Source organism: Lepidochelys olivacea, assembly GCF_965140295.1.
Source record: "Lepidochelys olivacea isolate rLepOli2 genome assembly, chromosome: 19".
Taxonomy (NCBI): Eukaryota; Metazoa; Chordata; order Testudines; family Cheloniidae; genus Lepidochelys; species Lepidochelys olivacea.
Genome location: NC_140429.1, coordinates 12,618,426 through 12,642,224, shown reverse-complemented (window position 1 = coordinate 12,642,224; position 23,799 = coordinate 12,618,426). Strand labels below are relative to the sequence as shown.

The 23,799-nt window shown below is 51.3% G+C and overlaps 1 pseudogene across 1 annotated transcript in view; it reads left to right on the top strand.

The window, feature by feature from the left end:
• The window catches only part of LOC311533274 (NADH dehydrogenase [ubiquinone] 1 alpha subcomplex subunit 1 pseudogene), a 60,827-nt pseudogene that overhangs the window by 18,779 nt on the left and 18,249 nt on the right, over positions 1-23,799 (top strand). The gene's annotated exons all lie outside the window — the stretch shown is intronic.

Below are 23,799 nucleotides of genomic sequence, written 5' to 3'. Positions count from 1 at the left end.
AAGATAGGGGCCGCCTGCTGAATTTGGATCTGGGTTCTATCGCTAAAAGAAGCCAAGACCAAAAGGAGCTGCATACCGCCATACAACTCAGTAGGAGGTCACCCATTGTACAGTGAGTCTGATTTGCCCCGTGCTTACACCAGTTTAAACTCTGCTGCAGTCAGGGGAGAAAGGCTGGTCCAGAGGTTCTGGAGCTAGCCTGAGATTGGGGAGACCTGTGTTCAATTCCCTGTTCTATCCCAGATTCCCTTATGATCTGGGGTAAGTGCCTTAGGCCCACTGCTTCAAAGATATTTAGGTGCCTATCTCCCATTGGCTTTATTCTTTGTACCTCTGGTCCCCATCTAAAAACAGCTGAATAGCATTTCTGGTGCTGGAAGCGTAAATGCATTAAAGGCTGCAAGGTCATGGGGGCTGTAGATAGATTTACACTCGTGAGAGGAGAATCAGGCCCCCAGTTCTGAAATCGTGAATTTGGCAAAATTCCCACTGAGACCTCACTTCCCCCTTACCTGGCTAAGCCCGGCCTGCTGGTGGCGCTGCAGACATACCTGTGTCGAAGGGTCCTTTGTAGCCTATATCAGGGCAAATCGCAGCTCTGCATTAACCTGCCAAGGGAGAAAAATGTCTGCTGCCCATTTCCTTCTGTGTGAGGAATTTTATAGAAATGTTTCTAATTTCACGCCCAGCGTCCCTTTCCAAATTCTTCACCATGACCTCAATTACCCTCTGGAAGGTGGGGTGAGAATCAGACTGAGCACTGGCTTTGGAGTTGTTAAAGGGGCAGTGGCAACATAAAACTCGTCTGTCTTTTAGCTACACCCTGACTCACATTTAATAACCCACCTCGAGACTGGGCCTGCTCATGGTAAAAGTCATGTTCAATTTTTGCCTTCATGTTGCTTGTTCGATGCTTTGCTCCACAGGAGCAGTGACACGTCTCATGGCCAGGCTCTCAGGCATTAGCACTGTGCTGTGGTGGGCCCAGCATCTCAGGGGCACAGTGTAGTCTAGCAGGATTTGTCATAGTCCAGTGGGTAAGGCACTAGCCACAGTCAGTTTAGCGAAATCTAATCCCCGCTTTCCCTCTGACTCAGTGTGGCCTCACGTCACATAAACATGCTGTGCCTCAGTTTCCCCATCTGCATGATGAGACTTCGCCTCCTTTTTAGAGCACTTACAGATCCTTGGATAAAATATGCTCTGTAAATATTATGAGTGAATTGATCACACAAGTCTTCAGTTCAGCTGCCAGCTCATTCTGTGGCCATTGGCAAGTCACTTAACATCACCCTGCCTCAGTTTCCACATCTGTTTTAAAACAAAAAGGGAAAATCATCGGTAGCACCAGGGTGTCGTGAAGATAAACTCGTGAACATGTCTGAAGTGCTTCAACAATGGGAAGTGCTAAATATTATATGGCAGGGGGAAGTTTGGGTAAACAAATCTTTTAAGAGCAAGAACCCACTGTTTTTCTCCTGGGCCCTACTCACCTGTCCTCACTCGGGTTTTACTCCCATTAAAACCAGTGGGAATTTTGCCTGAGTAACAGCTGCAGGATGTGCCCATTTGCTTTCCTGAAACTCGTCCCTTCTTAAAAACAAATCTGATCTGAGCATCACCCTGAGCCAGGCAGCCGCTCAGCAGGCAGCGGGAGGAGGAAGGAGCATCTTACAGAGGGATCAGCTCATCCCCATTCTGTTCGCCACAGCAAGGCAGTGTCCACTGGGGAGGTGGTTGGTAACAGACCAGATGGGCGCCTCCCATACAGCCTTGAAAAGTGGCAGGAGTGGTATCTCCTGGATTTTGTCAAGGAGGCTCTGTGCTGCAATGTAATGCCTGAGCTGAGCGGGGTAGGGAGTGACTGGCTTGGGCTGAAGGCCAGACAGGAGCCGTAGTGACCATCTGCTCTGAGCCCCTGCATAGCACAGGCCAGAGACCCTCACCCAGGAAGTCACTTGTGGTTGAGCTGGAATTCCTGTAGTCTTAGACATCCAGTCCCGAGGGGAAGGTTCCCGAGCGACAGAGAATCTACCATGGCCCTTGGGAAACCGTTCCAATGGCCAACGAGTTGGTTGCTGAGGCTCTGGCACTGCAGCTAGTCCCTGGGCCTGGGCCTCCCCCCTTAACATGCTGGGGACAAATATCCAGAGTCTCCCATTCCGGGAGGCCTGAGCTAGCTTTAATCCAGCCAGCTTCGACAGCGGAACAGTGATGCCGTGGCAAACCTGCCTGGAACACCGGGTAAGCTCCTTGCAGGGCTGGCTCATGCTGCTGCGGCTTCCGGTAGCTGAGCTAGCTAGATTAAAGCCAGTTCAGGTGCGTCAGCTCAAGCGGCAATCACACCCGGTGACGGCAGTGTAGACAGAGCCAAGGCCCCAGGTCTGCTCTTGGCTTCGTTCACCCGCAGCATTTTGCTGGCTGCCCTTTTACACCCCGTGCTCCCTGGCCATTTCTCTGGAAAAGGAGACAAATGACTTGAAATTTTAAAAAAAGCCGTTTGCTTTGAGTGACCTTTCACTCCACCTCTGCTCCGTGCAGGGACTGCTGGCTTTGCAAGGGCCAGGCTGGCAGCTTGCCAGCTGCCCACGGCCTGCACCGAATGCTGCATCAACCTCCAATTCCAAAATAGCCCCGTTGTAGTATGTGAGCTCTGACTTGCCCTTTCTTAGATGACTAGAAATCACCTGTAGTGCAGACCTGCCCTGGATCCTTGTTAGCCTCACTCTGCAGCAATAAGGAGACGGAAAGGAGTACTTTTCTTTTTGCGGATACAGACTAACACGGCTGCTTCTCTAAAACCTGTCAATAAGGAGAAGGTGGCTGCCGCCCCAGGGACTCACAGGCTGCACTTGATCTGGCGTAACGTCAGCTAGACACATGCACCTCTTTTTGGAGCCCCCCCAGGCTGTGCTCTGCCACCACTGTGCCCCCATGGAACTGAGACCTGAGCTCAGCCCCAGCCTGGGTCACATTTCCAGAAAGCGGGAAATTTGTCAGTACAGCTTCCAGTTTTTATTTGTACTGTGACAAAGTTTCTCCTCTACCTTGGTGGGTCTTGTGCTTATTGGCGGATTTGCTCGCCTTGGAGCTTCACAGCAGCCCTCAGTTTGGCCGTTTTTGTGAACCCACAGTCCAGGTCAACTCCTCCTGTGTCTGACCAGGAGTTGGGAGGTTTGGGGGGAACCCAGGCCCGCCCTCTACCCTGGGTTCCAGCCTAGGGCCCTGTGGACTGTAGCTGTCTAGAGTGCCTCCTGGAACAGCTGTACGACAGCTACAACTCCCTGGGCTACTTCCCCATGGCCTCCTCCCAACACCTTCTTTATCCTCACCATAGGACCAGAGCAGCTTCTTGATTGGCTGCAGGTGTTCTAATCAGCCTGTCTGTCTTAATTGTCTCCAGAAGGTTCCTGATTGTTCTGGAACCTTCCCTGTTACCTTACCCAGGGAAAAGGGACCTACTTAACCTGGGGCTAATATATCTGCCTTCTATTACTCTCCCCTGTAGCCATCTGGCCCACCCTATCACATATCCCACCCCCCGCCCCGCTCAACACTGCGGGGCTGGGCAACTTGGGACGAGCCATCTGCATTGCCATTGTGGCTTCCAGCCCGGTGTTGAATGGTGAATTGGAAAGGTTGTAGGGACAGGAACCATCTGGTCCCCCTTGCATTCTTCTCTTTATTTCGCTGCATCCACTGGATGGGTGCATGGTCAGTCACAAGGGTAAACCGTTGCACCAAAAGGTAATAACGTAGTGTTTCCGTGGCCCATTTCACAGCTAGGCACTCTCTTTCAACCACAGCATACTTCTGCTCTCTCGGGAGGAGTTTCCTGCTGAGGTAGAGGATTGGGTGTTCTTCATCTCCGACTATCTGCAATAGGACAGCTCCCAATCCCACTTCAGATGCATGTTGTAAAATGAATTCATTATTGAAGTCTTGGGCTATAAGCACGGGGTTACTGCAGAGGGCTGTCCGTAGATCCATGAATGTTTTCTCTGCGGCATCTGTCCACTTCACCATCTCTGGACCCCAGGCTTTTATCAGGTCTGTCAGGGGACTTGCTCTGGTAGCAAAATGGGGAATAAATAATCGGTAGTACCCCACCACACCCAGGAATGCCCGGACTTGCTTTTTCCAATTTGGCTGGGGCCAAATTTGGATAGCCTCTAGTTTGTTTAGCTGGGGCTTGACCATGCCCCTTCCTACAATGTAGCCAAGGTATTTAGCCTCGGCTAGCCCTATAGCACACTTGTCTGCGTTAGCTGTGAGTCCAGCCTGTCTTAGCGTGTCCAGAACCTCTTCCACCTTTCCTAAGTGGGTTTCCCAGTCGGGAGTGTGAATAATCACATCATCCAAGTATGCCGCTGCATAACTGGTATGGGGCCGTAGGAGCTTGTCCATAAGATGCTGGAAGGTGGCAGGTGCCCCATGTAGTCCAAAAGGAAGAACAGTATATTGAAACAGACCCTCTGGTGTCGAGAATGCCGTCTTTTTTTTTCACATCTTTGGCAAGTGGAATCTGCCAGTATCCCTTTGTTAAATCAGGGGTGGTCAAAAATCGGGCATTGCCCAGGCAGTCAACTAACTCATTGATACGGGTACGTGGTATGCATCGAATTTGAATATCTCATTCAGCCGGCGAAAGTCATTACAAAACCTAGTGGTGCCATCGGGTTTGGGCACCAACACAATCGGGCTTGACCACTGACTGTGGGACTCTTCGATGACTCCCAGCTCCAACATTCTTTTTACCTCTGCCTTGATCTCCTCCCTTTTTGCCGCTGGGACCTGATAGGGCCTTAAAGTTACCTTTGCCCCAGAGTCTGATAATGTGGTGATATGCTTCGGTGGTCCAACCTGGTTTGGTTGAAAACACGTCCTGGTATTGGTTGATCATCTCAGTTACCTCCTTCTTCTGGTTTGGTGTCAGATCAGTGGATATCCTGATCTGCTCCTGCACGCTATTTCCCTAGATCGGGGTCTCTTGGGCCACTACACACGCCTCTTGTTGGTGCCAAGGCTTTAAGAGGTTAATGTGATAAATTTGTTCTTGTTTCCGGGTGTCCTGGCTGCCACACCTTGTAGGTTACTTCCCCCACGGGTTCAACCACCTCATGGGGCCCCTGCCATTGGGCCAAAAGCTTGCTTTCTGCCGTGGGTATCAACACCATCACCTGATCCCCTGGTTGGAACTGTCAGACTTTTGCCTGGCGATTGTAATGGGTTCGTTGGGCCTCCTGTACCTTTTCCAAATGTTCCCGTACAATAGGGGTGACCCAGGCTATCCGTTCTTGCATCTGCAACACATGGTCAATTATATTTCTCCCCTCATTGGGTTCCTCTTCCCAGATTTATTTTGAGATATCTAGCATGCCACGGGGGTGGTGTCCGTATAATAATTCAAAGGAGGAAAAACCCAGTTGAGGCCTGAGGTACCTCCCGGATTGCAAACATAAGGGTAGTAGGGTGTCCCAATCCTTCCCGTCTCGACTTACCACTTTCCTTATCATTGCCTTGAGGGTTCGGTTAAACCTTTCTACCAGCCCATCAGTCTGCGGATGATAGGCTGAAGTTCTCAGGGTATATATATGGAGCAGAGTAGAGAGGTCCTTCATTAGCTTTGACATAAATGGGGTACCTTGGTCTGTTAATATCTCCTTTGGTAGCTCCACTTGGGCAAAGATCCCCACAACTCTTTAGCTATCATTTTAGAGGCCGTGTTCCACAGGGGGATGGCTTCTGGGTAGCAAGTAGCATAATCCAGAATGACAAGTACATGTTGGTGGCCCTGGAGTGTCTTCTCCAGGGGTCCCACTAGGTCCATGGCTGTTTGCTCAAAGGGGACCTCTATGATGGGAAGGGGTACTAAAGGTGCCCTCAAGTGGGGATGGGGACTGTGCAGCTGACACTCCGGGTAGGACGCACAGTACCTCCGCACTTCTTCATGTACTCCAGGCCAGAATAATCGTGCCAGGGTCTTCTCTACCCCCAAATGCCCCCCAAAAAGATGACTATGGGCCAGACTTAATACAGCATTCTGGTGTTCTTTGAGGTACTAGAATCTGCTATACCTTCTGCCCCTGTACTGGTGCAACCTGATATAAGAGGTTCTTCTTCATTATGAAGTAGGGTCCCGGTCCCTGGGTTTTGCCTTCCACGGGGACCCCATCTATTTCGGTCACCTCCTTCCTAATGTTGTCATATCTTGGGTCTTCAGCCTGGTCCCGTCCAAAATTTCCTCTCCTGGGGCTAATTTGCCAGAGATCTAGGGGGCCAGTCTCTGTTGCCTCTACTGGTTCAGAGGCATTAGGGTGTGGGTCAGACTCAGGTGCTTCTCCCTCCAGGGTGGCCTCCTTTTCAGCTGCTCGGGTCTGCCTACCTACAAGAGCGACCCTCTGGCTTTGGGCCAGTATTCGGGTTCCCAAGGCCTTAGCTGCCCTTCTTTCCCTTTACGTCTTTCTACGCTGTCTGGGAGTGGAGAACAAATCTGGGGATATTTCAGAGAAGGTTGGGGGTTGACAGTCTACTGTGGATGCCTCACTACTTTCAGGGCTTCCCCCTTTCTCCAATTCCCCTACCAGGAGTAAGTCTTCAAACCCTGGGAAATTCCTCCCTATGAGCACCACGTATGGGAGTTTAGGGACTACACCTGCTGCTACCTCAGTAGTGTTCCCCTGAATCTCAATTTTTACTGGGATGGTGGGGTAATAACCAACTGTCCCATGCACGCATGTTCTCCCCATATACTTAGCCCACAGCAGCTGACTATGTGTCACGAGCTTCCCTAAGACAAACGTGATAGCACTCCCCGAATCAACCAGTGCTCTGGTCTCTACCCCATTTAGCTTCACTGGTCTGGTATACATATGTGGGGTTAGTGAGACCCCCACAAGGTGGATTAGGGAGCATGGGTCTGCCCAGTTCCCCAGGTTACACTGCATCGGCTGATATCCACTGATCTGACACCAAACCAGAAGAAGGAGGTAACTGAGATGATCAACCAATACCAGGACGTGTTTTCAACCAAACCAGGTTGGACCACCGAAGCATATCACCACATTATCAGACTCTGGGGCAAAGGTAACTTTAAGGCCCTATCAGGTCCCAGCGGCAAAAAGGGAGGAGATCAAGGCAGAGGTAAAAAGAATGTTGGAGCTGGGAGTCATCGAAGAGTGTCCCCACTCCCCGCAGGCGTAACATCTGTATGGAGCCCTAGGCGTTCCCCTGTCTCTTGGTTTGGGCAGTCTAACGTCATGATCCTCTTACCCCTCAGTGCTCCGACTCTTTGTGGCTTCTGGTGGCCTTCAGCCCCTCTCTTTTTCCACCTGGGCTCTCCTGGTGGCCGAGTCACCCGAGCTCTAGGGCTTGGTGCTTACCCGGGGTGTAACCCAGGGTGCCTCTTCCTTAATGGGTCGGGTCAGCTCCCTCGCCGTCCTTCGCCTCTCTACCAGCGCGACAACCTCGTCATAGGTGCAGGGTTCGTTATGGCTTACCCAGGCGTGAAGGTCTGGTGGTAGTCCTCTCCTGTACCGGTCAATGACAAGAACCTCTAGTATAAGTAGGGGCATAGCGAGCAGATCGAGGGACGTGATCGTTCCCCTCTATTCGACATTGGTGAGGCCTCATCTGGAGTACTGTGTCCAGTTTTGGGCCCCACACTTCAAGAAGGATGTGGATAAATTGGAGAGAGTCCAGCGAAGGGCAACAAAAATGATTAGGGGACTGGAACACATGACTTATGAGGAGAGGCTGAGGGAGCTGGGATTGTTTAGCCTGCAGAAGAGAAGAATGAGGGGGGATTTGATAGCTGCTTTCAACTACCTGAAAGGGGGTTCCAAAGAGGATGGCTCTAGACTGTTCTCAATGGTAGCAGATGACAGAACGAGGAGTAATGGTCTCAAGTTGCAGTGGGGGAGGTTTAGATTGGATATTAGGAAAAACTTTTTCACTAAGAGGGTGGTGAAACACTGGAATGCGTTACCTAGGGAGGTGGTAGAATCTCCTTCCTTAGAGGTATTTAAGGTCAGGCTTGACAAAGCCCTGGCTGGGATGATTTAACTGGGAATTGGTCCTGCTTTGAGCAGGGGGTTGGACTAGATGACCTTCTGGGGTCCCTTCCAACCCTGATATTCTATGATTCTATCTCCTCCGGACTTCGGGATTCAGTTTGTAACCACTTTCGTGCAAGATGGATGAGGTCATATAATTGGGACCTCAGGTTTTGTTTTCCTGGTACCTCCACTCATAATATCGCTGGGCCCGCACTGCGGTCGTTACCCCAGATCTGGCCAGGATCTCTGCTTTCAGCTGGGGATAGTCTGCCGCAGCCTCTTCAGGCAAATCATAGTAGGCCTTCTGGGCCTCCCCACAGAGGAATGGAGCAAGGATACCAGACCACTGTTCTTGGGGCCAAGCCTCCCGCAGGACTGTCCTCTCAAGGGCCAGGGGGTATGCCTCTACATCATCCTCCCGCATCTTTTTCTGCAGCCAATTGCTGGCCCACATGATCTGCATCCCATCATGGCCACGGTTCAGCTCTGTAAGGGCCTTTACCTGCTTCCTGTTGGGCGGCTGCCTGGACACGGGGAGCCTCCTGTTGGGCAGCCGTGGCTTGTATCAGTGCCCGCCCTACCTCCTCCATTGTGGTGAAAAAAAAAAAAATAAACCCTCTCCCTTTTTTTTTTTTTTTCCAAACACCCTCCTTCTTCCACCGTGCTGTGCACACCAGATCCCACTTCTAAAACCAGTTGTGACAAAGTTCCTCCTCTACTTTGGTGGGTCTTGCACTTATTGGCAGATTTGCTCGCCTTGGAACTTCACAGCAGCCCTCAGTTGGGCCGTTTTCATGAACCCACAGTCCAGGTCATCTCCTCCTGTGTCTGACCAGGAGTTGGGAGGTTTGGGGGGAACCCGGGCCCTCCCTCTACTCCAGGTTCCAGCCCAGGGCCCTGTGGAATGCAGCTGTCTAGAGTGCCTCCTGGAACAGCTGTGTGAAAGCTACAACTCCCTGGGCTACTTCCCCATGGCCTCCTCCCAACACCTTCTTTATCCTCACCACAGGACCTTCCTCCTGGTGTCTGAAAATGCTTGTACTCCTCAGTCCTCCAACAGTCCACGTTCTCACTCTCAGCTCCTAGCACCTCTTGCTCCCAGCTCCTCACACGCACACCACAAACTGAAGTGAGCTTTTTAAAACCCAGGTGCCCTGATTAGTCTGCCTTAATTGATTCTAGCAGCTTCTTGATTGGCTGCAGGTGTTCTAATCAGCTTGTCTGTCTTAATTGTCTCCAGAAGGTTCCTGAGTGTTCTGGGACCTTTTCTGTTATCTTACCCAGGGAAAAGGGACCTACTTAACCTGGGGCTAATATATCTGCCTTCTATTACTCTCCCCTGTAGCCATCTGGCCCGACCTGTCACAGTACTGATGACATTCCGGTGAGGGATCAGGATCCCATTGCGCTAGGGGCTGTACATTCATTGAATGTATCGGCAGCTCCTGCCCCCCAAGAGCTCACACTTGAAGTATCCCAGGAGACACAGAGTTAGGTGAGGTATGGGTATGTAGCCATGGTACCCTCCATCAACTAAACTCCTTTACTGCCCCCCCGGTGGACCAGCACCACATCCCAACTGGTCACATACTGCACTTGAACCTAGCACCAACCCCTTCCCACCCCAAGGAGGGCGTGTCGAAAGGAAGTGACTCATTTCAAAGGGGACAAATGGAGAGAGATGTAAGAACAAAAATCATCCAAACACAACCTGTGATAAGGCCACAGCCGAGCCTAAATGCCCACCCTGGAGGAGGTGAAAAGGCTCAAGTGAATCCTCCGGGTGTACAGAAATTGGGCTCCCAGCTCCTCTGCCGTCCTCTGGAGGGTTTGAAGAATAGGGGGGACTAGCCAAATGTCCCAAGAAACGGAGCTAGACACTTATTTGGCTCTGAGAGGCCTCGGCTCTGACGTGTCATTTTCTGTAGAAGTCGGCTGCTGCTGTCAGGATCGTGCAGGGGGCGTTTTAATAGCAGCCCTTCAGCTGCCTTTTAAAATCAGGCTCCAACGCAAAGCAGAAAGGTTAAAATAGCAGCATCGGCAGCCCAAACAGTGCAGGGATCAGAGCTGTTCGCTCAGCGGGGAGCGGGGGCTTGGAGCGGCTGTGGATTTAGCATGGAGCTGCTTTATTTTCAGGGTTTGCTCACAGCAATATTAGGGTTTACCATTTGTTACAGTAGCACCGAGAGGCCCCAAATGAGGTCAGGGCCCCACAGTACTACCGAGAGCCAGCCCCTGGCCTAAAGAGCTTCCCTTCAAATTAGACATGGCAGAGAACAAAAGAGTTTTATCCCCATTTCACACATGGTAAATGGACTCACAGAAAGAGATCCAGTCACCTGTCCAAGGTCACACAGGCAGTCTGGGAAAGGACAGAGATTTGGAGCCATGTCTCCTGAGACACTGGACCAGCCCTCCTCTCCAGTGGGACCTGTGTACTCTGGGGATGATGGTCCTTTGTAAAGTCCCCTGACCTCCACCCAGGACAAGTGCTCAGTGTTGTTATTCCCCAGGGATATCGAGGCAGCATGCTCTGCTCCCTTCCCCCACGTGCTGGGGCAGGGCGTGGCGCATGTGACACTTTCTCGGGGCACCCAGGACTGGGTGTTACCTTGTTACCCCCCCGCCTCAGCGGGAGAGATTTGTTGGTGCTAAATGGGGTGATCGGGGGGGGGGGGCTGGCCTGAGTCTGGGGCCAAAACAATGAGTTTGGGGGAAATATAAGGTGAAGCAAAATGACATTTTATTATCCACCCCTGAGGGAACAAAAAGAACAGGACTTTTGTTTCCAGGACCCAACTTTGATCTTCATCTCCAATGTCTTCATATCCCTCCAGCCCCTCCTCAACCTGCTTTACTGTTGACTTAATATGCAAACAGAGCTTCCTTTGTGTTGGTGCCACAATGTTCAATTGATATTAGACCCAGCAGTGTGTTGGGTGCAGTGAGTTTGTCAGGCCTGATGGGATTTGCTGATGCAGAGCAGGGAACCACTGCGGGGTTTCTGTGTTCCTCAGTCGTGAGTGCTGTGAATGGTGCCCATGGCTTCAAAGGGTGCCCCAGCCCAATACTCCTTAACTAGAAAGCCGGTGGCTGCAATGCTTTGGGGGAGGGGGAGGGGGCCCTCCACATCTTCTCCCACACGGTGGGTTCTCCAAGGGCTGGAGTCACTTTATTTATGTAAGGTGGGACTTTGCAAAGTGCCTCAGTGTGTTAGGAGCCCAAGCCTCACCTAATTTAACAATGCAGTTCTGTGCACCCTAATTCAACTCCCAGTAAAAATGCTAGCCACCCCGTGGCATTAAATACTCAGACACACTCCGCTCCGACAGCCCTGCACGTGAGAGAGAGCAGAGTTGGACCCGGCTTTCCTTTCACTTCCCTCTGAGGCTTATCCTCTGGTTGGTTCCAGCTAATAAGTTGTACAGGTGAAGCTAAATCACTGGCTCATGCATTTCACCTGCAGCAGCTACCCCCCACTCCTCCAGCCGTGAGGTGACCTGCAGGGTGATCAGTCTTCCCCTGAGCTGCATGTTGGAAGTGGTTTGAGGAGCTCTGCTTTCTGCAGCTAGAAGCCTTACAGATAGGTAAATTTTGCTATCACAGTCTTCAAGCCTATGCCAAGCTTAGGTCTGTATTAACAATGATGCACTTGTAACAGCCAGGGCATTCACATGTTGGTGGGTGATTTAAATGGAATGCTCTCTGACATAAGGGCCTGGAGTTAATGCCATACTGCAAGTGTAGCATGTTAGGGCTTTGTATGTTACTGGGCTAGAGGACAGTAGGGGAGCTGTAAATGTGATCATCTAGATTTTTGTAAGTCTTTTGACACGGTCCCACAAGACATTCTCCTAAGCAAACTAGGGAACTCTGGTTTAGATGGAAGTATTATAAGGTGGTTTCAAAACTGGTTGGAAGAGCCTGCTCAAAGAGTAGCTGTCAATGGTTTGCTATCAGACTGTGGCACAGACGTACTGGAGTCCTGCTGGGGTCTGTCCTGGGCCTGGCACCAATCAATATTTTCATGGATGACTTAGATAATGAAGCTGGGAGGGGTCACAAGAACTTTGGAGGACAGGATTGGAATTCAAAATGACCTCGACATATTGGAAAGTGGGTCTGAACTTGGCAAGCTGAAATTCAAGAAAGACAAGTGCAAAGCCAAAGGGGAAAAAAATCAAATGCACCACTACAAAATGGGGGCTACCTGGCTAGGTGGTGGTACTGCTGAAAAGGACCTGGGGGTTCTAGTGAGTCACAAATTGAATATGAGCCAACAATGTGATATAGTTGCAAAAAAAGCTAATGTCATTGTGGAGTGTTGTAGGTGAGACACAGGAAGCAATTGAGCCATGGAGATTCTGGGGCAGTGGCCCTCACGGGCATGCTGGCACGGGCCCGAGTGGGCAGAACTGGCCTGGCTGTGGCCCATGGAGGGCTCACAGGGGAGGCTGATGTGCCTGAGTGTAGGCTTGGGCTCTGTAGCAAAGCCATAATCCATTCATAACCCTCACTCCACCCTCCCCACCAGGGAGCGCCATGCTCCCAGCACTGCAGAGAGTACTCCCATCACATCACCGCTCGAGCTAGACCTCTCTCCCGCCCCGCACACACTCCCTCACTCCAGGTCTTGCTGCGCGTGGCCTGGTTTAAACCGACTTGGGGATGCCGGCTCCTCTCCATCAATGATTTGGGTAGCTCTGTAGCTGGCACTGGGTCACCGTGCGTGTGGTTTCGGGGCTCCTCGGAAGTACCACTCTGTGCTCCGATGGGCTCTTCGTAGCCCCGCTGCTTTGAATCCTGTTTCTGGAACAGATGCTGTGGTTTGGAGCAGCTGCCTCAGCATCCATCTTGCATGTGCTGGGCTCTTTCCTCAATAGTGGCTGTGCTTAGAATTGGGATGAAGGTAGCTGGCTGATTTGTTTTCCCACTACACGGAGCTTTCCTTGTTGAGGTCCCTTTCAGACAGGTTCTCCAAAGCTCTAGTTTCTAGCATGGCGTTACAGGAAAGCATTTCTCTTGCTCCGATTCTTCCTGATTGTACAGCTGGCTCAGTTCTAGAGCAGGAAGAGCTCCGCTTTCTAGCAGTAAATATCCTCTCTGTGACTGTATCTACAAGGACGGGGAAAGTCTGCAGCAGTTCTCCCACCTGTCCAGGTGCCTCTGCAGCAGGCAAAGATGGTCAGAGCCCCGTTGCAAAGAGTTTTACCCTGAGAGAAGTGCGTTCCCAATCTATGCAGCGTGGGCTTGGGATTGCCCATCATACTGCTGCATGCAGGGGATGATGTGTCACGTGTGATGGTTCTGGGTTGATCAGCCATGTGTCGTTGGATGCAGGATGACTAGTGATGAAAGGGGTAAATGTGTAGCACTGAAAGGATCCAGTATGAAGCTGTAGATTCTTGCCGGCAGTCGGTTAGTTTCCAAGACTTTCCTCTCTTAAAAACTAATTTACTCTCCCTGCCTAGCAAACACTTGTCCTCTCTCCAGACGTACCTGGAGAGACATGACAGGGATGGGCAGGTCAGGAGGAAGGTCCATCTGCAGAGCTGCGTATGGGAGTCCATGGTGGGTATAGCCGGGGGCATTGTGTCCTGGTGGCTGTTGGCATGGGGCATGGTGGTATCTGATGGCTGTGTGGCAGCACCTCTGGGTGTGTCTGGGCCTGCCCCTCAGTTGTGAAAGGATTCACCTGAGCCCATGGCAATGCAGGGATGGGCTTCTCCATGTGTATAGGGGGCGGGGGGAGGGGCTGCTCTTGTAGGGAGCCGCCTGGAGACTTGCTGCGGGTGCTCAGGTTGGGAGGGTCCAGGGTTTGAGCAGCAGGAAAAGATGGGGGTTCACCTGTGTTTGGTGCAGGAGTCATTGCAAGGGGGCAGCACGACCAACCCTGGACACTCGCCAGCCAGCCCCCAAGAAACCATGAAATTGGCATAAGAATCCATGCGGTTTTAAAAGATAATCACTGCTGGGCTCGCTTTCTTTGCTCTCTTGTCTCTGACCTTTTAGGGGTCATGGTTTTCCAGCTGTTCTTCATGGCTGCAAGGGCTGGAGACTCTCATTTAAAGCTGATGTCATCACCTGCCTCCAGGAGCTGGGTGCAACACCAGCTGGTGAGAGACCTGGGATAAAGTCATGAGCATTAGCAGCACTGCAGAGGGTGGGGACCGTGGAGTGTCTGAGGTTAGCAGGGGGCGGAGCGGCGTGGAGTGGAGTTTGTGTCGCTTACGGGGCAGCTGTGAGTTAAGAACCAGAACCTATCAGCCTGAACTCCATCCTCTTGCTCCACCCGCTGGCTGGGTTCAGGAATTGGGGATGGGAAGAATCCTCCTTGAGCCTCTTGCAGTGGCTGGGGGAGGGGGAACAATGGCTCATCTCATGTCCAGGAGCTTCTGCACCCGATTTCATCTAATCGCCAGCCTCTGCTGAGTGCGCACGTTCTGGGCCGTCCTCCCCGGCTCCTCCTGGCCCCTTGCTCTTTCTTCAAGCAAAGCATCCTGCTCCTCCTGGACTCTGTGGTGAAAACACTGAGGGCATTCAGGCCACCTTGGAAGAATTCCCCAGCACAGCTTGGATCCCTTCCTCGGTGCTTCACCTTGGGCCTCATAACCTGGAAACTGGGTTTCCTTGCATCCTGCCACCTCCTTTCTTAATAGGCAGGAGCATAACCATAGGATCACAGTGGGAGCAGGGGTGTGGGGTGAGGGATCCTTGTTCATGTGGCTACACTGAGAGATACTTCAGGCCAGCGTATCAGCCGTGCTGCAGCCAGGGTCGGTGGGGGCTGGTAGAAGCTATAGAAGCAGGACGCTGCCACTGGGCCAGAAAGGGGATGCAGGGAGGCTGGAGATGTCACAGCGTATCTGGGCCAGTGCAGGTGTATTCATAGCCGTTCTACACTAGCGGGTTAGTGCAGCATAATGTGTGTGACCATGTCTCCCTCTAGTGGCTTATTGAAGTGACTACAATAGCCTGCCACTTAAAACCAGGCTTTGCACAATTCCATATAATTTTGACAGATAATATCAGTGTTTGTTTTTTAAGCCTTTTTCTAGAATTTTTTTTTGGGGGGGGGGGATTTTCACAGTTGTAGGAAATGATGTGGGTGGGGAATTATTTAATGACAATAGACATGGTTCAAAAAGGTAAACCTTTGCAACCATTATCACAAGCTGTCAACTTCACATATCAACGTTTTAGCTTCTAATCAAACTCTAGTTAGTTCTCAAACAGCGTTTATGTTACTCTGCCTAGCTGTAAATTTTGATTATCAATGGAATTTTTGTGTGTATGTGTGACAGCTGATGGCTGAACTTTGTGACTTTGTCCTCACCCAGAACTATTTCACATTTGGGGACAATGTATACCTTCAAATCAGCGGCACTGCTATGGGTACCCACATGGCCCCACAGTATGCCAACATTTTTATGGCTGACTTAGAACAACTCTCATCCCCTAATGCCCCTACTCTACTTGCACTACATTGATGACATCTTCATCATCTGGACCCATGGAAAAGAAGCCCTTGAGGAATTCCACCATGATTTCAACAATTTCCATCCCACCATCAACCTCAGCCTGGACCAGTCCACACAAGAGATCCACTTCCTGGACACTAAGGTGCTAATTAGCGATGGTCACATAAACACCACCCTATGCCGGAAACCTACTGACTGCTATTCCTACCTACATGCCTCCAGCTTTCATCCAGACCACACCACACGATCCATTGTCTACAGCCAAGCTCTACGATACAACCGCATTTGCTCCAACCCCTCAGACAGAGACAAACACCTATAAGCTCTCTATCAAGCATTCTTACAACTACAATACCCACCTGCTGAAGTGAAGAAACAGACTGACAGAGCCAGAAGAGTACCCAGAAGTCACAGGACAGGCCCAACAAAGAAAATAACAGAATGCCACTAACCATCACCTTCAGCCCCCAACTAAAACCCCTCCAACGCATTATTAAGGATCTACAACCTATCCTGAAGGACGACCCATCACTCTCACAGATCGTGGGAGACAGGCCAGTCCTTGCTTACAGGCAGCCCTCCAACCTGAAGCAAATACTCACCAGCAACCATACACCAGAACCACTAATCCAGGAACCTATCCTTGCAACAAAGCCCGTTGCCAACTGTGTCCACATATCTATTCAGGGGACACCATTGTAGGGCCTAATCACATCAGCCACACCATCAGAAGCTCGTTCACCTGCACATCTATCAATGTGATATATGCCATCATGTGCCAGCAATGCCCCTCTGCCATGTACATTGGCCAAACTGGACAGTCTCTACGTAAAAGAATAAATGGAAACAAATCAGACGTCAAGAATTATAACATTCATAAACTAGTTGGAGAACACTTCAATCTCTTTGGTCACTCGATTGCAGACCTAAAAGTGGCAATTCTTCAACAAAAAAACTTCAAAAACAGACTCCAACAAGAGACTGCTGAATTGGAATTAATTTGCAAACTGGATACAATTAATTTAGGCTTGAATAGAGACTGGGAGTGGATGGGTCATTACACAAAGTAAAACTATTTCCCCATGTTTATTCCCCCGCCACTGTTCCTCACACGTTCTTGTCAACCGCTGGAAATGGCCCATCTTGATTATCACTACAAAAGGTCCCCCCCCCCCCCCCCGCTCTCCTGCTGGTAATAGCTCACCTTAAGTGATCACTCTCGTTGCAGTGTGTATGATAACACCCATTGTTTCGTGTTCTCTGTGTATATAAATCTCCTCACTGTATTTTCCACGGAATGCATCCGATGAAGTGAGCTGTAGCTCACGAAAGCTTATGCTCAAATAAATGTGTTAGTCTCTAAGGTGCCACAAGTCCTCCTTTTCTTTTTAGAGATTTTGGGTACCCAACTTGCGAACCAACTTCTCAGAGGGCGGATGCTCAGCACTGTCTCAAAATCCATCCCTTCTAAGGGATCTCAAGTTGGGGCCCCCCCAAATCACTGGTCACTTTTTTTTTTTTTTTTAAGAATTTAGCCTTTAGACACTAAAATAATGCACATGCACTCTTCAGCTAATCAAGTTCTTATCACACTCGCACAGATTTCCCCATGGGCCGGATACAATATGCCCTGTCTGCCATTAGTTGTGGCTAAGTGTTGCTAGCTCGGTACATTTACCTGGCATTCTTAACATAGAATATCAGGGTTGGAAGGGACCCCAGAAGGTCATCTAGTCCAACCCCCTGCTCGAAGCAGGACCAATTCCCAGTTAAATCATCCCAGCCAGGGTTTTGTCAAGCCTGACCTTAAATACCTCTAAGGAAGGAGATTCTACCACCTCCCTAGGTAACGCATTCCAGTGTTTCACCACCCTCTTAGTGAAAAAGTTTTTCCTAATATCCAATCTAAACCTCCCCCACTGCAACTTGAGACCACTACTCCTCGTTCTGTCATCTGCTACCATTGAGAACAGTCTAGAGCCATCCTCTTTGGAACCCCCTTTCAGGTAGTTGAAAGCAGCTATCAAATCCCCCCTCATTCTTCTCTTCTGCAGGCTAAACAATCCCAGCTCCCTCAGCCTCTCCTCATAACTCATGTGTTCCAGTCCCCTAATCATTTTTGTTGCCCTTCGCTGGACTCTCTCCAATTTATCCACATCCTTCTTGAAGTGTGGGGCCCAAAACTGGACACAGTACTCCAGATGAGGCCTCACCAATGTCAAATAGAGAGAAAGAGGCTCCCAGAACCTGAGGAGCCGCCACTTCTGACCCAGTGAGAGAAATTCAACAACGGTATTGGGGTGGGAGCGGGGCAAGGTCAGCCCATCCGTGCTTTTTCCCTTTTTCTTTTGAAGTCGGCTGGCTCTGTCTTGTGCTGTTAGCCACCGTGGCTGAAATACGTCTCATTGAGAGTGTATGTGTAAATACTGTAGGTGGAGTGGAATCTAATTTTTCAGGCACACATGCTTTACTTTCAGCCCAGTGACTAGCCCCTGTTTATTGTACTTAAAAATAAGCATGCACCTGAATCTTTGCAGGGTTGAGGCCTTAACATCTACAGCTGGCTGGGGGAATTTGTCAGTCAAAAATAGAACTGACAAAGGAATTGAAATTTTGCAAAAACTTCTGAGACTTTTCCCCACCCAGCTCGGTAACCTCATCAGAGGTTCCCAAACGGTGGTTTCTTTGTGGGAGGGGTCTACACTTATGTCCCTCATTTGGGTCATGGTGGGTTCAATACGTGATCCAGACCCAAAATGAGATCACAAGATTGCAATGGAAGTGAGGAGTGGGAATCCACTCTTTGGTGTAGATAATTGCCTAGAACCTCAGTTCCATGGATCTTTCTTTCTAATGTAGGGAGGAAGGATAGCTCAGCGGTTTGAGCATTGGCCTGCTAAACCCAGGGTTGTGAGTTCAATCCTTGAGGGGGCCATTTAGGGATCTGATGCAAATACTGGGGGTTGGCAGGGGGTTGGACTAGATGACCACCTGAGGTCCCGTCCAACCCTGATAATCTATGATGGTCCAGTGGTTAGAACATTAACCTAGGATTTGGGACACAAGGGTTGAAGTCCCTGCTCTGTAGCAGACTTCCTGTGTGACCTTGGGTAAGTCACTTAATCTCTGTGCCTCAGTTTCTCATATGTACAATGGGGATAACAGCATGTCCTTGCCTCACAGGCGGACTGTGAGGATAAATACACTAGATTGAGGCATGTGGATACGGTGGTGGGGGGGGCATATATCTACCTAAGTAGATGGAGATTTCCATCAATAAAGGTGGAGGGCCATGGGGTGGTGTGAAATGTGGGACTCTGGGCTGAAATGAGTGACATCGCTTGAAATGAGGGGTGTGAAGTAGACACCTTAGAGAGGGAGGCTCCTAACTTGGGTCCCCTACAGAGCTGTGTCTCCGCGCTGTCTCCAGACTGGGCGTGAGGTGGCTCCAGATATTTGAGTGATCCCCAGCTAGGTGGGGGATCCTTGCCAGATCTGGAGTTACCCATTGTCCAGCTGTGCCCTGGAGCCTGTGCCTGAAGTCTGGTTAGTCCCAATATTCCCCTCTCTAATTGTTTTGCTGCTGATATGCCTTAGATAGGCTGGTTAAATAAATCTCAGCCTTCCTGTATCCCCACTCTCCCTCTGCCACTTGGCCCGGGCTCCGAATTCCATATTCACTGCTGGGCATCTGTCCAGCTCTCCACTGCAGCTGGGCAGAGACCAGAGAGCCTGTCGTCTTTGGAAGGAAGAGGCAGAGTGCTTTGAGGAGCTGGACATGGACACGGCTCCAGCCCCAGGAGCCCTCACCTCCTTGACTTGATGGGATGTTCCAGCCAGGGGGCCTGAGGTACCCCATGGGGCTGGCAGTAGGTGCTGATGCTACTTGGGTGCTACACATGGGCCATCACCCAGGGCCCTTGCTGCTTTACAAGCCCTCATTGGGCCTCTTGATTTTCCCCCAACTCCCCCTCACCCGTTAGGCAGGCTGGGATTGTTACCGTCAGCTGGGCAAGTTGCTGGGAATTGGAGTTTCTGATTTCCCTGCTCTAAGAGCTAGGCTGGCCTGGCTTTTCTGCGGGCCCCTTTGGTGGGAGAGGCCCCGTCCTGCCGAGGCCCTTTCTCCCCACTGTTGGGAGATGTTCTGCTCGCCTCCTGCTGGGTTGTGCTCCACGTCAGTGTCACAGTGGGGGTGGAGGGAAGGAGGTGTTCCCCGTGCAATGGCCTTTTGAGTCCTGGGGGGGCTGTGATGGGTCCCAGGGCCCATTTCCCATTGTGGATCTGGGCCCCAGGAGCTCTGTCGTTACAGACAGTCTGGAGTGGATGCACTGGAAGGGGCACCCAGCGCTAGTGGCCCCTTGGGGATTTCAGGTGCTGTGTAGCCATTTGCAGCTCCCTTCACTAGCCCCCTCTTGTGAACGGCTCCCCATTGGCAGGACAGGCCTGCTCCAAAGTGGGCTGGCTGCGGGGGAAGTCTACCCTGCGATGCAGCTGCTGGAGCTAATGGCTTGACGTCCAGTCCAGCATCTCTCAAGAAGAAGGATTCACTCCTGCGTCGCGTGACGAGTGTGATGCAGGTGGACAAGGAATTGTACTTTGATGCAACTATTTTCTATTGCCCCTCTTGTCACGACATCTCTTCCCAGATGCTTTCACAGCTGAATGTTGGGGGGGGGGCAGGAAGCAAAGGGGCCTCGTTAGGGGGATAAGATGTTCCCGGCTGGGGTGGGGGCCAGGCATGAATGAGGCTGTTCCAGGTGGCAGGAACTGCAGAGGAGAAGGTCCTTGCGCTGAAGGATCTGAAACCACGTGACGAGACAGCGGGGGGGGAGCAGTGAGATACAGCATCCATGTGGTCAGTGGGAGCAAGACCTGGGTGAGCTTTCATGAGCTGGGCTTAAATTCTCAGAGTATTTCCTGGAGCCCCCTGTGCCCCTCCCCCCATTCTTTGTGGGGGTCACTGGGGGAGGGTGGCACCAGGGCTTCAGCCCTACCCAGAGCTGGGGGCTACTGGGGCTTTAGCCCTGTGGGGCTAAAATATTTACCGGAGCTCTGCTCTGGACAGCTCTGGCTGAATTTAAGCCCTGGGCGTTAGCCTGAGAGTCAGGCTGGCGCTCGTACCCTCTCTGGCTGAGGCCCAGGAAGCCGGTTCTGTGCTGCATCCTGGGATGAGCGAGAAGCGGGTGGGGTTGGCCAAGTGATTCTTGCAAATATCCCATGAAACCAAGTCACCCAAGATGGAAAAGTGCTCCCCAGGCTCCTCCCAAGCTGGCTTTTGGGTCCTTCCATGGTAATAAGGTGACAAAGGGCTTGGCATATGCTGCAGCAGCCAACTGGCCCTGCATAGGCTGGAGAAGAGTGGAAGCCCAAAAATGCGCCCTGCCCCCACAACACAGAAATGGGGTACACATCCCATGCCAGGGATTCACTTGTACGGGGGGGTGACACTTCCTGGAAAGAGAACAAGAGAGTGAAAGCCAGGGGACCAGAGTTCCTAGCTCTGCCACTGACATGACTGTGTTATCAAGCCCTTGATCTCTTCATGCCTCAGTTTGCACACCTGTAAAATGGGGCTAATGTGCCCCCACCTCTCCAGTTATTGTGTGCAAAGGGCGGTGTATGGGAAACACCAAGTATTGCCACTGATCTGTGGTTAATTGGTTATGAATGAAGGGTTCCACTCTTAAAGCTGACTCTAAAAGCCCATTAGAATTCCTCCACTTCATGAGAAATGCTGATGGAGGCACCATCCGTTCCCGTTAGGCTGCTGCTCTCCCTCTGTCCCTGTTCCTCCCCCCCGCACTTACTTAAGAACCATCTCAATTATATCCAGACACTAAGGAGACAGGGAGGGAGTCTTGAAATAACTCTGAACAAACAGGATCATCTTTAAAAATGACACTCTCTGCTTCTGGCTCCGGCACAATGAAAACAATGGGATTTTGTTGTAGCTCTTGGATCTGCTCTGGTGCATCGTGATCTGGGCTGTACTGTTTGATGAGGCAAGGTCCACCTTAACTTCCGGAGATGCTGATTTATCTACTCCCTTTGCCCTCCCAGCCTCACTGAGCTGGGAAGATCAATCCCCTCCCTGCCTGTTCTCCACCTGCTCTTTGTTTATGGAGGGAGCCCTGATCTGTCTGAAGGCAGCAAAGAACAAAGGTCAAGTCTGCATGAGGGACAGCAGGGTGCATCTGGAAAGGCTGCACTGAATGGCCTGAGTGCGAAAAGGTTTAAAGGTGCAGTCAGTAGAAACAGCTGTAATTGTTTCATAGTTAAATATCTTCCTGGTGGATGTCTCCTCTCCTCCAGCCAAGCAATTGAAGGGGAGCTTTTTACCCTTGAACAGCTTGCAAAAAACCTGTTTCCAGCATGTCTCACTCACTGACTCTCTCGCTCCAAAACAGATGCTGTTAAATGACCCACTGCCTGGGTCATTCGGGGGTACAACTCCACTGCAGCTGGGAGATGCGGCTCCTGGCTCGGGTGGACCCACACGCACGTGCTCTGCCCAAGCGTAGCAGCATGGCCACGGGTTACAGGCAGTAGCTGGGGCTAGCTGCCGGGGTGCAGTCCCACTCAACTCCCTGCATAGGCCTAAGGCCGCCCCCAGGTCCACTGCTATTTTAGATGCTCGCTTGAGCAGTGCTGAAAGCCAGGAATCGCACCTCTCAGCTGTACCCTGACAGGGATTCTCACTACTGCACGCAAGAGCTTCCGTTGCTTCCAGCCAACGGAGTCGAGGGGCAGATCTGAAGTTTATTTAAGCATCGAACTCCCATTGCTTTCACTCCCTTGGCTGGAAGCAGTAGACTTACCTTACATGGATTAGCCACTAGAGAGGGACATAAACCAAACCATCACAGCATGTGGCTAGGCTGTTATGCCATTAATCTTTCTAGCAGCACCAGGTGAGACCAAGAGCAGGATTTAGCCTACTTAAGGTGTAATAGCTCGTAGAGGAGCTAATCACTGTTTAGCATGTGCCATGCATCCCCTTCTGTGCTTGAGCCCCAGAGTAGAGTCTGTGACAGCTCCTGACTCCAGGATTGTCCTATAGCTCCTAGATCCTGAGGTTGTGAGTTCAATCCCTAGTTACTACATCTCTCCAGCTTCTAGAGCCAGCAGCAGGTTTCCTCTGAGAATGGGCATTCTGGTCCCTGATCTGCCTGCGTAATATTTATCCCTCCCGTGTGCTGGGCTTTTTCACAGAGTTCCCTGGGGGCCCTGAGGCCAGCTCTGACCCCAGTTAAACAAACAGAGCTGCCAGAAAAACAACCCAGCTGCGTAAGTCTCTGAAGAGAGAGCAAACTAAAAATACCCGGCTCTGGAACTTGGTGGTGTTGAATTGGAACTTTCTCCTCTCTGTCTGGCCAGGGCTTGCGGTTGCTCCGCTGGAAACTCCTTTCAGTTCTCATTTTGTTTTGAAATTGCTTTATTACCTTTAATGACCAGTTTGCGGAAGAGAGCTGGGCCCAGGCTGCACTCCAAGGTGGGCCGGATCATCCAGCAGGGATCAGCTGGCAGTGAAATCACTGTCACAGTGGCTGAAGATCCAAAGTGGAGATGCCAGGTGTAAGAGTTGGCATTGCCCCCCCCCCCCCCCACGTTGGACTGGGGACCACCTTGGCTGGAAGTGGAGTAATTAGTCTGGAGTCAAACCACTTCTTGTGCTCTGGAACAGTGTGTTCACAGAGGCAGCTAGAAAAGAGGAGCTCATTCCATAATAGCGCTGCTCTGTGTGTGAAGCAGTCTTGTCTGTCCCTGCTGTGGCTCAGCCCCCTGAAGCCCCCAGCGTCTGGCAGCACAAGCCCTGCCTTGCAGGCCTCGCTCTGTCTGTGCAGGCAGCGGTAGGCCCACCCCAACCCCTGCATCCTCAGACTGCTCACAGAAATACCAGGCCTGCTGTTCCCAAAGGACTGCATGCAGCGGCTCATTAGTTACCCCTCGGGATGCAGTTCCGCGGAGCACATGGCCCTGACACTTGTGTTCACAAACTGTCTCCGTGATCCCAGAACAGGGATTTGGGTGAGAGTGAGCGAGAAGATGGGAAACAAAGGGTTACGTGTCACCCCAAATCAGGCTTTCTAGAGACTAAACCAGTGGTCACCAACTGTTAGATCGTGATCGACTGGTGGATCCTGGAGCCTCTGACAGTCGATGGCGATCTCTGGTTGCTAAAAGCCCCGGCCCTGTGCCGCTCCCGGAAGTGGCTGGCATTTCCGTGCGGTGGGGGGCGGGCAGGGGGTCTCAATGCGCTG